Genomic DNA, 17015 nt, shown 5'->3' on the forward strand with positions numbered 1-17015 from the left:
TGAGAAGGATGTTGACATGAAGTATGGTGAGATGCACACTTGACCCTCTCCTTTTGTGGCTTTGTCTTTTCTGGATTTATTCATGGATTTGATTTAAAATGTTCTCTGTAGCAATCTCTAGGTCCACTAGTGAGCTAAAGGTTGCCTATTTCTGACTAATCCATTCCAAAGACTTGTAGTTGACTACTAGTTAGCCTATCGTCCATGGTTGAGAAGGATGTTGACATGAAGTATGGTGAGATGTACAGTCGACCCTCTCCATTTGTGATTTTGACTTTTCTGGATTTAATTATTCATGGATTTGATTTAAAATGTTCGCTATAGCGATCTCTAGGTTCTCTAGTGAGCTAAAGGTTGCCCATTTCTGACTAATCCATTCCAAAGACTTCTAGTTGACTACTAGTTAGTCTATCGTCCATGGTTGAGAAGGATGTTGACATGAAGTATGGTGAGATGTACAGTCGTCCCTCTCCATTTGTGATTTTGACTTTTCTGGATTTAATTATTCAGGGATTTGATTTTCAAGGTTATCTCTAAGAATCTCTAGATCCTCTACTGTGGTTCTATAGTCAATACCTTCTAATTATGTCGGAAGACCTAGAGATTTCTAAAAGCAACACCTATTTCTAGGAATCTCTAGGTCCTTCGATCTGATTCTATGGTAGTCAACCATAGTGTAATGCTAGAAGACCCAGAAACTCACAGCTCAAAATAATCATGGTTTTTCAGTTGTGGGGGGTCCTGTGCCCATAACCCCAGCAAATGTGGAAGACCAACTACATCTACTCTTCTAGTCAAGTGCAGAGAGATAATAGTCTACATAGCATGGATCAAAATGTCCCTTTTCCAAAACTACATTTTTGAAAAACGGAAAACATATTTTTCTGTAGTGCATATTCCTGGTTAAAAAGGTAACTACCCATCTCAGCAGGAGCAATGCGTTTGCAAAAGATGATAAAAAGTTTTTACATATTCAGTTGATCGCATTTATTGCCAGGTTTCATCTCTGAAGCACAGACATTCGGAGTCATTTTTGCTGAATCATTGTTTTCTGTAGCCTTTTGCTCTCAATTATGCCTATCCTGCTATATAATGTAAAAAAAGTATTCAGTTTGGTCCATCTACTCCATATTTCGGGCACATTGCGCACATTTTAATCTTTAGACTGGCACAGTTGAGGGCATCAGAGGACCTCCTTGGTAGTTGGGGCCCTTTGTGTTTTCTGTCCTCTGGTGAAAAGGGATAGCATTTAAACTAGATTTTGAACTTGGATAATACAGAAGATGTTGCACCTCTTCATTTGTTGCATTTTAAATGTCCTTGGTGCTGTTTTTCGCCATTGGATTTAATATTGGTTTCAGTTGTGGGTTTAATCTATGATGGAAACCAAAGGGACCTCTTTTTGGAGATGAGTAGGATGCAAATAAGCTACAAGCAGTCTCCAAATTACAAACAACTCATAGTTAGGAATTGGGACAACAGGAATTGAATGAAATCTATCCCTCAGAAGGGAAATTATTATCACGGGGGAAAGGGGTCTCCACTGAAGCTTTCTCTCCAATCTTTGTTTCCAGAACAAGCCAATTTTTTCAAAGTCTAATTATCACAGGAGTCTCTGGTGGCACAGCGGATTAAACCACTGAGCTGCTGAACTTGCTGACCGAAAGGTCAGTGGTTTGAATCTGGGGAGTGGGATAAGCTCCCACTGTTAGCCCCAGCTTCTGCCAACCTAGCAGTTTGAAAACATGCAAATGTGAATAGATCAATAGGTACTGTTCCAGTGGGAAGGTAACAGTACTCCATGCAGTCATGCCGGCCACATGATCTTGGAGACATCTACGGACAATGCTGGCTCTTCGGCTTAGAAATGGAGATGCCAAGGGAAAACTATAACAATATACAGTAGAGTCTCGCTTATCCAACGTAAACGGGCCTGCAGAACGTTGGAAAAGCGAATATGTTGGATAATGAGAGATTAAGGAAAAGCCTATTAAACATCAAATTAGGTTATGATTTTACAAATTAAGCACCAAAACATCATGTTATAGAACAAATTTTACAAAAAAAGTAGTTCAATACACAGTAACGCTGTGTAGTAATTACTGTATTTATGAATTTAGCACCAAAATATCATGATATATTGAAAACATTGACTACAAAAATGGCTTGGATAATCCAGAAGTTTGGATAAGCGAGTGTTGGATAAGTGAGACTCTACTGTATATATATTTGTCTGGAGTTACACTTAAAAATGCACCTGCTCCGACTTAAAAATTCAACTTAATAATAAACGTACAGAACCTATCTTTTTCATAACTTGTCTTTTGTATAGTTTATGCTAACAGCTGACCTGCAAGGTGGGGATCTGCAGAAACAAGAATTTCTCACTTCCGAGGAAACAATAAAACAACTCCTAAATTATGAAACTGCCATGCATGGCAAACCATGACACACAAATAAAAAAACCCATAGTTGAACAGCTTTTGGTTTCCCACCATCTGGATTGGCAAATAGTCACATTGCAGTGAAGAAGTTAAGGAGCCCTCAGTGGCACAGTGGGTTAAACCGCTGAGATGCTGAATTTGCTGACCGAAAGGTTGGCGTTTCAAATCCGAGGGGTGGGGTGAGCTCCCACTGCTAGTTCCAGCTTCTGCCAACCTAGCAGTTCGAAAACATGCCAATGTGAGTAGGTCAATAGGTACCGCTTCGGCAGGAAGGTGATGGTGCTCCATGTAGTCATGCCAGCCACATGACCTTGGAGACGTCTACAGACAATGCCGGCTCTTCGGCTTAGAAATGGAGATGAGCACCAGAGTTGGACACGACTAGACTTAATGTCAGGGGAAAACTTTTACCTTTAATCTAGTGAAGAAGTTGCATGAATCTTGTGCCTTTATTACCAAGTAATGGGCAGTGAACAAACAGGACTGTTAGAAATATCTTTTTGTCAATGGGAAGTAAGTAGTTTTGCAGTGTGTTGGCAGCATCCCTCCTCCTGGACCTGAAAGCTTTTTAGCTTCCTTTTTGGAGACAGGTTTTGAGCACAAGCGAATGCTTTTATATGAAGCAAAACTAACCCTGATTTATTAAATTCCGGGCCAAATTTGGCTTGTAAGAAATCCCAATTATGAGAAGAAATTGAAGCACAATTTCAACATCCCTCCAGATTTGTAAACATCTGGTTTCACGCACTTTGCGCTGCCGCTCCCCCCCCCCCCCCACCACTTCCAGGACAGACCATTTGTTAAAAGCATTAGTGGCCAAATTCGTTTCCTTGTGTTGGTTTTGCTCAGTCTGGGGAAGCCGATCCATTTATTGGCTTGGTGATACAAATATTTATTAGTCTATTCTGTGTCTTGCTTTTCAAGCCTGGCTTCCCAAACAGCTTGAAAACAAAGTCTGCACAAAGTAGAACATATAATTAGGAGCAAACGTTGGTGTTTGTAGCTGTGTCTTCTGGTCTTTGGTAACACAAGTCATAGTGGTTCTCAACCTTAATACAGTTCCTCATGTTGTGGTCACCTCCAACCATAAAATTATTTTCGTTGCTACTTCATAACTGTAGTATTGCTACTGTTATGAACCGTAATGTAAATATCTGATATGCAGGATGTATTTTCATTCATTGGACCACATTTGGCACAAATACCCGACACGTCCAAATTTGAATACTTGTAGGGTGGAGGGGGATTGATTTTGTCATTTGGGAGTTGTAGTTGCTGGAATTAATAGTTCACCTACAATCAAAGAGTATTCTGAACTCCACCAATGATGGAATCGAAGCAAACTTGGCACACAGAACTCCAACAGAAAATACTGGAAATGTTTGGTGGGCATTGGCCTTGAGTTTGGAAGTTGTAGTTCACCTACATCCAGAGAGCACTATGGACTCAAACAATGATGAATCTGGACCAAACTTGGCACGACGACTCAATATGCCCAAATATGAACACTGATGGGGAAAATAGACCTTGACATTTGGGATCTGTAGTTGCTAGGATGTTTAGTTCACCTACAATCAAAGAGTATTCTGAACTTTACCAATGATGGAATTGAACCAAATTTGACACAATTCCAACAGAAAATAATGGAAGGGTTTGGTGGGCATTGACCTTGAGTTTGGAAATTGTAGTTCACCTACATCCAGAGAGCACCATGGATTCCAAACAATGATGAATCTGAACCAAACTCAGCACAAATACTCACCGGTGGAGTTTGGGGAAAATAGACCTTGACATTTGGGAGTTGTAGTTGCTGGGATGTATAGTTCACCTACAATCAAAGAGCCCCTTGAACCCTACCAGTGATCGAATTGGGTCAAACTTCCCATGCATAATCCCCATGACCAACAGAAAATACTTTGTGTTGTCGAAGGCTGTGGACAACTTCAACAGAAAGGAAGAAACCATGAAAATGAACAAAATCTGGCTACCAGTATTACAAAACTCTAAAATCAAAACAGTAGATGGGAACCTACACTCTGAGGGCAACTAATGACTGAACAAAGGATGCCCCCAGGCAAGAGACAAAAACCTTTCCAATGCTAATTAGGGTGATTAACTGAAACATTAATGCTGGCTCCCAGTGACAAAGGACTCTTGCCACACCCTGGACTCTCCACAGATATATATTCTTTCCTTTCCTTAGTTTATCCATACCTCACAACCTCTGAGGATGCCTGCCATAGATGTGGTCGAAACGTCAGGCGAGAATGCTTCTGGAATATGGCCACACAGCCCGAAAGACATACAACAACCCAGAAAATACTTTGGCGACACCTCTGAACCCCCCTCGTGATCCCTAAGTTGAGAAACACTGCTCTAAATGTACAGTAGAGTCTCACTTATCCAACATAAACGGGCCAGCAGAATGTTGGATAAGCGAATATGTTGGATAATAAGGAGGGATTAAGGAAAAGCCTTTTAAACATAAAATTAGGTTATGATTTTACAAATTAAGCACCAAAACATCATGTTATACAACAAATTTGACAGAAAAAGTAGTTCAATACATTGTAATGCTATGTAGTAATTACTGTATTTATGAATTTAGTACCAAAATATCATGATGTAAGCCGCTCTGAGTCCCCTCGGGGAGAAGGGCGGGGTATAAATGCATGTAATAAATAATAAATAAATAAATGTATTGAAAACATTGTCTACAAAAATGCGTTGGATAATCCAGAACGTTGGATAAGCGAGTCTTGGATAAGCGAGACTCTACTGTATAGTTTTTGTTAGTTATTGAACTGAATTGTTTGTTTTTGTATGCGTGTATTACTTGAAATCTAATAAAATTATTATTCTTTTTAAATCTAAAAGTAACCAGCTCCTTCTTGATCTATTGCGGAGCAGGAAATGCCTTTTCGGAAGATTTGTTTGCTGTTGCGTTGCCTTCAAATCATGACAATGTTCAGACCACCAGACCAAACAGGCTCGCTCTGCTTGTGTTCGAATCAACCTAGAATGCCCAAGCAATGCAACCATGATAGTATATATAGTCTCATTTAGTGTCCATGGAGATTTGGTACACTTGGGTAACAGAGAAGCGTATAAGAGACGGCAATGCCTAAAAATACAGCTCTTATCTTCACGCGGGTACAAGCTCACCTGCCATTTTCCGGCACAATTAACCTAATAAAGATAGGGCTGTGTAGCAACAGACACAACGCTCGTATGATTTAATGAAAAGGAAAGGACTGTATAAGTAAGGCTTGCTCAGAGTGGTAAGAAAAACACCTGGTTGTTATATTTCGATGGCTGCAAAGGAGGAGACATGCAGGAAGTGAAAGAGGGGAGAAACATCTAAGGTTCTTCCTTGTGTGGGTGAAAGAAATGTGAACTGGGCTGGATTGGATTACAAGATTTAGAGAGCGAAGGAAATGAGTTAAAAATACTGGAATGTTGCTGAGATCACAAATGGGTTTGTTTCAGGACACACTGGCAAAAATGCTCGAAAACCTTCGGAAGGTTTATCGAAGGCTCCGTTTTCTCCGCAAATGTTTGCACTGTAAATAATCATCAGATTCATCAGCTGCGTTTTTAGTTGATATAACTGGAAGCCTGTTTTAAGAAGCCAAGAGAAATGGCAGTCAATGGAGCTGAGAATAGTTTTAATTCAATCTGGGTGTGTCTGGGTGCTATACAGTTTTTGGATTTGCTTTTATTGTTCTACTGTTCTTTTGATTTTGTTTATTGTAGTGTATATTTTCTTTTATTGTATTGTTTAATGCGTTATGATTTGTTGTTTTATTTATATTTTGTTATATTGTATTGTTCTGGGCATGGCCCCATGTAAGCCGCCCCGAGTCCCCGTTGGGGAGATGGTGGCGGGGCATAAATAAAGTTTATTATTATTATTATTATTATTATTATTATTATTATTATTATTATTATTATTATTATTTTAGAGTCTGGAACCCTTGATGGTGCCGTGGGTTAAACCGCTTAGCTGCTGAACTTGCAGACCAAAAGGTTGCCAGGTTCAAATCTGGGAAACGGAGTGAATTCCCGCTGTTAGCCTCAGTTTCTGCCAACCTAGCAGTTTGAAAACATGTAAATGTGAGTAGATCATCATCATCATCATTTAATTACTTATTAATCGCCCTCCATCCAAGATGCTCTAGGCGATTTACAAGATAAAATTGTAAAGGATAAAAATACATAGATCAATACGTAGATCAATAGGTACCGCTCCGGCAGGAAGGTAACAGCACTCCATGCAGTCATGCCTTTGGCCACATGACCTTGGAGGTGTCTACGGACAACGCCGGCTCTTTGGCTTAGAAATGAAGATGAGCATCAAGCCCCAGAGTTGAGAAAAGTTTGAGAATGATGCTCAGCCTTCTTCCTTCTGATGACGCAAACTGTAGCCATGAAAGTTTACACAACAATCCGGTACCGCAATACTCTTTGTGTTTTGTTTTTGGGACAACAAAACTGTTTGATTAGCAGTCTTGAAACACAATATTTCCTGGAGTGCATTGTTTCATGACATTGTCCCCATTGACAAAAGGCGAGAGGCAGTGCGATATCCTGGTTTGAATGGTGGATTATGAATTGGTTATATGATTATTTATTTTTATTCCTTCTCCCTCTCAATGTAGGGATTCAAGGTAACATTGGAGAGCAAGGTCCAACTCCCTGTTCAGCCATGGAAACCCACTGGTTTACTTTAAGGCAGCATTTCTCAATCTGGGGGTCGAGGGGAGTGTCAGAGGAGTCACCAAAGACCATCTGAAAACACATATTACTGATGGTCTTAGGAACCTCTTTGGCAATGAAGGCTGAATATCACTCCACCTGTCCTTCTCTTCAAGGTCTATTTTCCCCAAACTCTATTCGTGTTCACATTTGGGCATATTGAGTATTCATGCCAAGTTTGGTCCAGATCCATCATTGTTTGAATCCACAGTGCTCTCTGGATGTAGGTGAACTGCAACTCCCAAACTCAAGGTCTATGACCACCAAACCCTTCCAGTATTTCCTGCTGGTTATGGGAGTTTTGGTTCAGTTCCATTGTTGGTGGAGCTCAGAATGCTCTTTGATTGTAGGTGAACTATAAATCCCAGCAACTACAACTCCCAAATGTCAAACTCTATTTTCCTCAAACTCAACCAGTGTTCACATTTGAGCACATTGAGTATTCGTGCCAAGTTTGGTCCAGTTCCATCATTGTTTGAGTCCACAGTGCTCTCTACATGTAGCTGAATTACAACTCCAAAACTCCAATACACTTCTGTATTTTCTGTTGGTCATGGGAGTTCTGTATACCAACTTTGGTTCAATTCCATCATTGGTGAAGTTCAAGACGCTCTTTGATTGTAAGCGAACTATAAATCCCAGCAACTACAACTTCCAAATGATAAAATCAATCCCATCCCCACCCTAGCATCTTTCAAATTTGGGCATATCAGGAATTTGATCCAAATTTGGTACAGTGAATGAGAACACATCCTGCATATCAGATATTTACAATTCGTAACAGTAACAAAATTACAGTTATGAAGTAGCAATGAATATAATTTTATGGTTGGGGGTCACCACAACATGAGGAACTGGATTAATAAGTCACGGCATTAGGAAGGTGGAGAACCACTGCTTTAAGGAGTCACACTCTCTCAGCCTTTGAACTAATCTTGCCAAGAAAACCCTGTGACAAGGGCCCCTTCCACATTGCCATGTGCAATCCAGATTACCTGCTTTGAACTGGATTATATTGCAGTGTAGACTCATATAATCCAGTTCAAAGCAGATAATGTGGATTATGTTCTTTGATAATCCGGATTATATGGCAGTATAGAAGGGGCCTGGATCAATTTCAGCTCAGTGTAAATCAGAAGCAAAGGCACACCACCGCAACACATCTCCAGAAGAGTCATTTCCGGCCGTGCAATAGAGGAAGCTGGTTACTTGTAGTTGTAGAAACAGCTGAGTGTAAGGGGAAAACCTGCCTGACTAATCAAGCCAGATAAGCATTTTGTAGGCAATTAAACTAATAGTTTTAACTAAACTGCTTGGTCTTGCTGGACTAGAATCACCGAATAAATTGCAGGGTTCCTCATTACCCTGAAGGCACCAAACTCAGTCTGAACTTAGAAACTAAACAGGGTCAGGCCTGCAGTTATTGGAAAGGAGATTGCTAATGCTTTCCAGGTGCTGGTGGCATAATTTAGAGAAAGGCAAACTCAAGGATAGAGTCACCATGAACTGGAGTTGACTCAAAACACAGTGTAGAAGTGTTTTAGATCAGCCTGAGACTGATGATGTTTTAAGAGAGGATTGTGGGATTGCCTGTGGAATTTCCGCAAAGGGAGGAAGATTTAAGTCAAGGGAGTGATGCTTCTTTCAAGTGAGAAAGCTGACCGGGAAAGTGCAGGCCTTCAAGGTCAGTCAAAGACTTTCTGCATATATTTCAGATTTCAATACTAATGTCAAAAAATACGTAGTATGATTTTACATAGGGTTTATTTATTTATTATAATAATAATAATAATAATAATAATAATAATAATACTTTATTTATATACCGCCCTATCTCCCGGATGGGACTCGGTTTACAGTCATAAAAGCAACACAAACATTACATAACAACATAATACACATTATTAAACAAAGTAAAATAATACAATTATAACAATAAATCACACTTACATGACCAGATTAAAGGGACGGGAACCATAAACCCAATATATTAAAATGTATCATTTTAGGCTAGGGAAATCTTGTGCAATATATTCAGGCTCAGTATTTATTTGCAGTATTTATATTCTGCCCTTCTCACCCCAAAGGAGACTCAGGATGGATTACAATGCACATATACATGGCAAACATTCAATGCCATCAGACATGCGACATATAGACAGACACAGAGGCAATGTAACATTTTCCAACTTCTGGCTTCATGAGGGTATGCTCGATTCCAGCCATGGGCGAGCTGCCACTTTATCGTCCACTTGTGACACCGAGTCCTTGATGGTAGTACTTCCTCATTCTTCTGCACGCTGCTGAATGTTTTTATGATGACGTAAATTAGTTAAATTAGCCTCCTCGCATATTACGGTACCTAGAATTTTCTGCTCAATAGATGCAACTGTTTTTTGAGCTGCTTAGATCAACAGCGAGCTAGGCTATTAACGGTCGGGAGCTCAATCCAACCCAGGCTTCGATCCCATGACCTCTCTGTCAGTAGTGATTTATTGCAGCTGGCTACTAACCAGTTATTGCTAAACCCTTTCTGGAAATACTTCTTCCTCTATTCCTGATTTTTTCCCTATACTTTAGATATATTTTACAATAAGTTGTTTGCTTATATTCTGGACTCTTGTGTGGTGCTGTAGTCATAGGGTTTCCAGGCCTGGGATGAAACAAGAAGTAGATCAAGTTGCTTTTGGCTGAAGATTTAAACAAATGTTGGGCAAATGAGACCTTACAAATGCTTCCAGCATAACTAGTAACTAGTTAGTATAATGAGAGCCAACATGGTATGGACTGAATATTGGAATCTCTACAGCTTTGAAGCTTGGAGAAGTCTTTTTTTGTACATCTTACACCTTTTCATAAGCCGTGCCTGATTGACGGTGTTGTTGTACCTATTGAGCTGTGTTGGCGGTCAGCCTCTTCTCAACACTATTTTTGGGTTGTTGGAAACAAGTGATGAAAGAATTATACTTATTTTTAGGGTGTTGCAGAGCCGGTGTGCTGGTTTGAGCACTGGACTATGGCTCCGGAGACAAAGCAAAATAAACTTCAACAAAGCAAAATAAATTTCAACAAAGCAAAATAATATGTTGTCAAAGGTTTTCATGGCCAGAATCATTGGGTTGCTGTGAGTTTTCCAGACTGCATGGTCATGTCCCAGAAGCATTTTCTCCTGACGTTTTGCCCACATCTATGGAAGGCATCCACAGAGGTCGCAAGGTCTGTTGGAAACTAGCAAGTGGAGTTTATATATTTGTGGAATAATGTCCAGGGTGGGAGAAAGAACTCTTGTCTGTTGGAGACAAGTGTGAATGTTGCAGTTAATCACCTTGATTAGCATTGAAAAGACTTGCAGTTTCAAGGCCAGTCTGATTACTGCCTGGGGGAATCCTTTATTGGGAGGTGTTAGCTGGCACTGATTGTTTCTTGTCTGGAATTCCCGTTCCAGCTAACTCTTGTCTGTTGGAGGTAAGTGTGAATATTTCAGTTGGCTACCTTGATTAGTACTGCATAGCCTTGGCAGCTTCAAAGCCTGGCTGCTTCCTGCCTGAGGAGGAGACAGGTAAAACATAATTTTGTTATGACACAGCAAACAAGATAGACATGCTGGATTTCGTATCACAAAATCACAAGTCGAACACTTCTCAAGTATCTAGGACTGTGTGATGTATTTTCAGATGATGCGTGCAGATCCCAGTCGGGTGGCCTTTTGCAGTTGGCAGATTGTGATTTTGTCAATGTCTATTGTTTCCAAATGCCGGCTGAGATCTTTTGGCACGGCACCCAGTGTGCCCATCACCACCGGGACCACCTGCACTGGTTTCTGCCAGAGTCTTTGAAGTTCAATCTTGAGGTCCTGATAGCGGCTGAGTTTTTCCTGTTGTTTTTCGTCAATGCGACTGTCACCTGGGATGGCAACATCAAGAGCCAAACCTTTTTCTTTTCCACAACTGTGATGTCTGGTGTGTTGTTTTCCAGAACTTTGTCAGTCTGGATTCGGAAGTCCCACAGTATCTTTGCGTGCTCATTTTCCAATACTTTTGCAGGTTTGTGATCCCACCAGTTCTTTACTGCTGGGAGGTGGTACTTGAGGCATAAGTTCCAATGAATCATTTGGGCCACATGGTTGTGCCTCTGTTTGTAGTCTGTCTGTGCGATTTTCTTGCAGCAGCTGAGGATTATTAGGCAAAATATCAGGAGAGAATGTTTCTGGGACATGGCAGCACGGGAAAACTCACAGCAACCCAGTGATTCTGGCCATGAAAGCCTTCAACAACAAATACTTTGGCCAAGCATGGGCAAACTTGGGGCCTCCAGGTGTTTTGGACTTCAACTCCCACAATTGTGGGAGTTGAAGTCCAAAACACCTGGAGGCCCCAAGTTTGCTCATGCCTGTCTTAAGCCCTTTAAACCAGGACTGGGGAACAGTCTCCTCCAAGATTGCACCACTATGTTATGACCCTGTTCTCTGTGGTTTTTACTCCTTTTTCTCTTCTCACCCCGAGTTTTAACTTAGTGTTCATGTGGCCTGCCCTTATTTTATTGTTTTTCTGGTTTTTGCGTAATGTAGTGTATATTATCTTTTATTGTATTGTTCAATGTGTTATGACTTGTTCTATTTATATTCTGTTAAATTGTATTGTTCTGGGCATGGCCCCATGTAGCCGCACCTGAGTCCCCGCTGGGGAGATGGTGGCGGGTGTCAAGACCCAGGCTGCAGAGCACCAATAACCATACACAGAGGCCAGAATCTATCTAATATCTTTATTGAAGGAATATATAAAATTAATAAAAACAAGTGTAGAAAATAGTCCAGAATTAGACCTTTCAGGAAAGGTCAGAATTAGTCCAAAAAAGCAATGTCCAATAAGAAATATTAAGGTCCAAAGTTGTAATCCAATAACCGAAACACTCACTTTGCCAAGCAAAGTGAGGGGAGATGACAAGGTCCTTTAGTCCATGAAACTCGAGCGAGGCTAGGAAATAACTTGATACTTGAAACAAGGCTTGAACGTGGAACAAGGTAACTAAGAACAAGAACAAGGTCCGTGGAATAACTTGATAAAATCCGTGGAACAAGGCAAGGATTGATCCTGGGAAACAAGGCAAAGTCCGTAGATAAACAAAGGCTGGGAAGCAAGGCGAAGGCTGGATAGCAAGGCAAGGCTTGAGCAGGAGCGAGGCTTGAATCGGAGCGCGCTGTCCAGACACAACTCGCTCCGTAGGCTGACGAATTGACTCCGCGAAGTTACTACGCGGGTAAAACACCTAAATAGAGTCTAACTTTCCCGCCGAAGCAGTTCTCTGGGAATCAGAACCGAAAGCTAAACTCTGAGACCAGATGTGAGACTCCCCAAAGATTCTCACGAGAAGCAGTCTTAATTGGCCACATTCTTAGCTGCAATCCTCGCACTCCTGCGCGAAGCTGATTCCAAACTTCTCTGTTGTTTACAAAACTCCCGGCGCAAGAACACGGGAGAAGTAGGCTCTGGGCTTGTTTGACATACTTCTGGGAGACAACTTTCTTGCAGGTGCAAGGTTCCCAGATCTGCCTGGGAAAGATCTGGCTGAGAAGAATCCAGTTCAGACTGAGAAGGTAAAAAACCCAAGTTTTCATCTTCATCAGGAATTACAATGTCCTGAGCAGGACTACAAGGCCCATGGGTCATCACACTATCCCCCTCCTCAAGGCCCCTCCCAAACTGGGGCCCTCTCCCCGAGGCGCGAGGTCGCGGTTTGGTGGGATAGGTCTGATGAAAGCGACGGGTTAGATCAGGAGCATGGACTGTGGAGGCGTCTTCCCAAGAGCGTTCCTCAGGGCCAAAACCCACCCAGTCAATGAGATATTGTAGGCGGCGGCGGTGAAAGCGAGAATCCAAAATGTCCTCAACCTCGAACTCCTCCTCCCCATTCATCAAAACAGAGGGGGGGCCGGTTGGTCTGTATCAGGTCGCACACCATCCGCCGGAAGGAGCAGGGAACGGTGAAACACTGGGTGAATGCGCATTGAACGTGGAAGTTGGAGTTTGAAAGTCACGGGGTTTAATTGCGCCACCACTGGATAGGGGCCAATGAAACGGGCATCTAACTTCCGGCAAGGGCGGTGGGAGGGCAGGAAGCGAGTGGACAGAAAAACCCGATCTCCTACCTTGATTTCGGGGCCCGGCTGGCGATGTTTGTCAGCGTGGCGTTTATAGTCCTCCTTGGCTTGGTCCAGTTGCTGGAGCAAAAGTTGTTGCACCGCTGTGAGTTCCTGCAGCCAATCCTCTGCTGCGGGAACTTCTGAAGTTTCAATGACAGGGGGGAAGAAACGTGGATGGAAGCCGTAGTTTGCAAAGAACGGCGTTTCTTTTGTAGAAGCTTGAACTCCATTGTTGTAGGCAAACTCAGACAGTGGTAACAGAGAAGCCCAATTGTCCTGTTGGTAGTTTACATAACAGCGAAGATACTGCTCCAAAGTGGCATTGGTGCGCTCCGTTTGTCCATCGGTTTGGGGATGATGAGCTGAAGATAAGCGAGAGTCTATGCCCAATAGTTTTTGTAGTGCCTTCCAAAAACGAGAGGTGAATTGAGATCCACGGTCTGTGACTAAACTCTTGGGCAATCCATGTAGTCTGAAAACATGTTGAAGAAATAGATCCGCAGTTTCTTTGGCCGTGGGGAGGCCTTCACAGGGAATGAAATGGGCTAACTTGGTGAAAAGGTCCACCACCACCAAGATCGTGGTGAATCCACAGGAAGGTGGTAGGTCAGTGATGAAATCCGCGGAAATTATTTCCCATGGGCGAGATGGGGTAGGAAGGGGGTGTAAAAGCCCTGAGGGCTTCTCCCTTCGTATCTTGGAGCGCTGGCATACAGGGCAGGTGTTGACATATTTTTCCACATCCTTGCGGATCTTGGGCCACCAAAAATCCCTTAGGATCAGATGCATAGTTTTAAATAGTCCGAAGTGTCCTGCTGGTTTGCAGTCATGACACAGACGAAGCGCTTTTTCCCTGCCCGGTCCGGGTGGGATATAAACATGATTTCTATAGCAGAGCAGCCCATCTTTAAGCGAAAAGGGAAAGTGCAGACCTTGGCGAAGTTGGTCCTGCGCCCAGGCATCTGCTTGCTGACTAGCCCTGATTTCTTGAGCACAGATGGGTCCTGGAGTAGGGGAAGTTGAACCAATGGGAATGGATTTGGTGTTCCCCACCGTGAGCGTGGCAAAGTTCTCGGGTTGTAGCAGTTGGGATTCAAAGGTCTCCTTGCGTCCTGCAGCGTATTCCGGTTTACGTGACAGGGCGTCTGCTTGCTTGGTTTGGGCTGGGGTCACATAATGGATCTGGAAGTTGAAACGTTCAAAGAATAAAGCCCAACGTTGCTGCCTCTGATTTAGTTTGCGGGCAGTTCTTAGATGTTCTAGATTACGATGATCAGTGTGGACTTCAATGGGAAATTTGGCCCCTTCTAGCCAATGTCTCCAAGTTTCAAAGGCTGCCTTTATGGCCAGTAGTTCTTTTTCCCAAATGGTGTAATTCCTCTCTGGTGTGGTTAGTTGACGAGAATAAAAGGCACAGGGATGGAGGTGATCTCCCACCGGTTGTAAGAGTACAGCCCCAATTGCCACATCAGAGGCGTCCGCTTGCACCACAAAAGGGGTTCCAGGATTTGGGTGCTGTAGAATTGGCTGGGAGGTGAATAGTTTCTTTAGTTGCTGGAACCCTTTCTCTGCTTGATCAGTCCAGCGGAAAGGCTGCTTTCCACGGATGCAGCTAGTGATGGGGTCGGACCAGCGGGCAAAATCTGGAATGAACTTGCGGTAATAGTTCGCGAACCCCAAGAAACGCTGCACCTCTTTCTTGTTAGTTGGCGCCCGCCATTCCAATACTGCTGAAACCTTGGCTGGATCCATGGAAAGCCCTAGAGGCGAGATGCGGTAACCAAGGAAATCTACCTCTTGTAGATCAAAGGCGCATTTTTCCAGCTTGGCATAAAGTCCATGATCCCGCAATCGTTGTAACACCATTTTGACGTGGTTCTCATGTTCTGATTGTGATCTAGAAAACACCAAAAAATCGTCCAGGTAGATTATCAAGAACCTGTCTAGATAGTCCTGAAAAATGTCATTGACAAAATGCTGGAACGTTGCGGGGGCTCCGCATAAACCGAAATTCATAACTCGGGACTCGAATAATCCGAATTTGGTCTGGAAGGCGGTCTTCCACTCGTCCCCTTCCCTGATGCGAACTAAGTTGTAAGCCCCCCGAAGATCCAGCTTGGTGTAAACCTTGGCTCCTCGAAGCCGATCCAGTAGATCCGAGATTAAGGGCAGGGGATAGCTGTTCCGCTTGGTGATATTGTTCAATGCTCTGTAGTCCACCACCAAGCGTAGTTCCCCTGACTTCTTCTTCACAAACATCACTGGGGAGGCGGCTGGGGATTGAGAGGGTCTGATGAATCCCTTGCGAAGGTTTGTCTCTAGGAATTCCCTGAGAGCTTCTTGCTCTGGTTCAGTCAGGGAGTAGAGATGCCCTCGCGGGATCGGGGCCCCCTCCACCAAGTCAATGGCACAGTCATAAGGTCTATGTGGGGGTAATTTTTCGGCTTCTTTCTCATTGAATACATCCCAATACTCGGAGTACTTCTTTGGCAAGGTGATGATGGGCTCGGTGTCTGTGGCGTGGCATACCTTGGCTACGAGGCAATGGTTTTGGCAGTACGGTGAAGCAAACTGCAGTTCTCTGTTGGACCAGGAGATGTTAGGGTCGTGGAGAGTCAGCCATGGAATTCCCAAAATCACAGGGAAATGGGGGACCTCGGTAACAAAGAAGGAAATCTCTTCCATATGTTCCCTTATCCACATCCTGGTGGGTTCCGACCACTGACTTACGGGGCCCGTCTTGAGGGGGCGGCCGTCTATGGCTTGCACCACACGGGCATTCTTGAAATCATGATATTGTAATCCCAGAGAGTCGGCATACTCTCTATCGATGAAATTGTTGGTAGCTCCAGAGTCTATCATGGCGTGGATCATGACGGGTCCCCTTTTTGCTGACCATAATGTGACCACGAGAAGGAACAGGACCCCGGTTGGCGGCTCTTGGATGGATTTTTTGACCGGGTTGGCGAGCCTCTCTACACCCGGTCGTTGGCTTCCCCCGCCGGCTGTGTGCCAGTCGGCTCAGACGTCTTCGTCTCCGTGGAGGACGCCGCCGCAAGACGGGCGGCAGGCTTCCCTTTGGCTGGGCACTCTCTGGCGAAGTGGCCCCCGTTCCCGCAGTACCAGCAGAGGTTTAAGCGTTGACGACGGGCCTTCTCGGCGGCATCTAGTCTGGGACGCACATTGCCCAACTGCATCGGCACCTCCTCGCCTCCTCTGGGGTATGGGGTTGGCGGTGGGGGTCTCCAGACCGGACGTGGCTGAACGCTGGCGGGAGCGGGGGGTTTTGCCCCGGCTCTACCGCCCTGGCCTCGAACCCACTGTTTCCTGTTGGCAATCATGACTTCAGCCCGTAAACATTGATCAATGAGTGCCTCGAGGGTCTGGGGAGGATCCACCTTGGAGATTTCTTCCAGCATTTCAATGTTGAGACCCTCCCGGAATTGTCCCCTGAGGGCTACATCGTTCCAGCCGGTGTTGTGGGCCAGCACTCGGAACTCGGCTATATACTGAGACATAGGTCTGTCTCCTTGGAAAAGGCGACGGAGTTTGTGACCGGCTGCCTCCAAATTGTCCTCAATTCCCCAAGTCTCCTTGAGGTGGTCCAAGAAGCGTTGCGCTGATCTTAGGTGTGGAGAGGCTTGGTCGTACAGTGCCGTCGCCCAGCTGGCCGC

This window comes from Anolis carolinensis, unplaced genomic scaffold (genome assembly GCF_035594765.1).
Source record: "Anolis carolinensis isolate JA03-04 unplaced genomic scaffold, rAnoCar3.1.pri scaffold_9, whole genome shotgun sequence".
Classification (NCBI taxonomy): domain Eukaryota; kingdom Metazoa; phylum Chordata; class Lepidosauria; order Squamata; family Dactyloidae; genus Anolis; species Anolis carolinensis.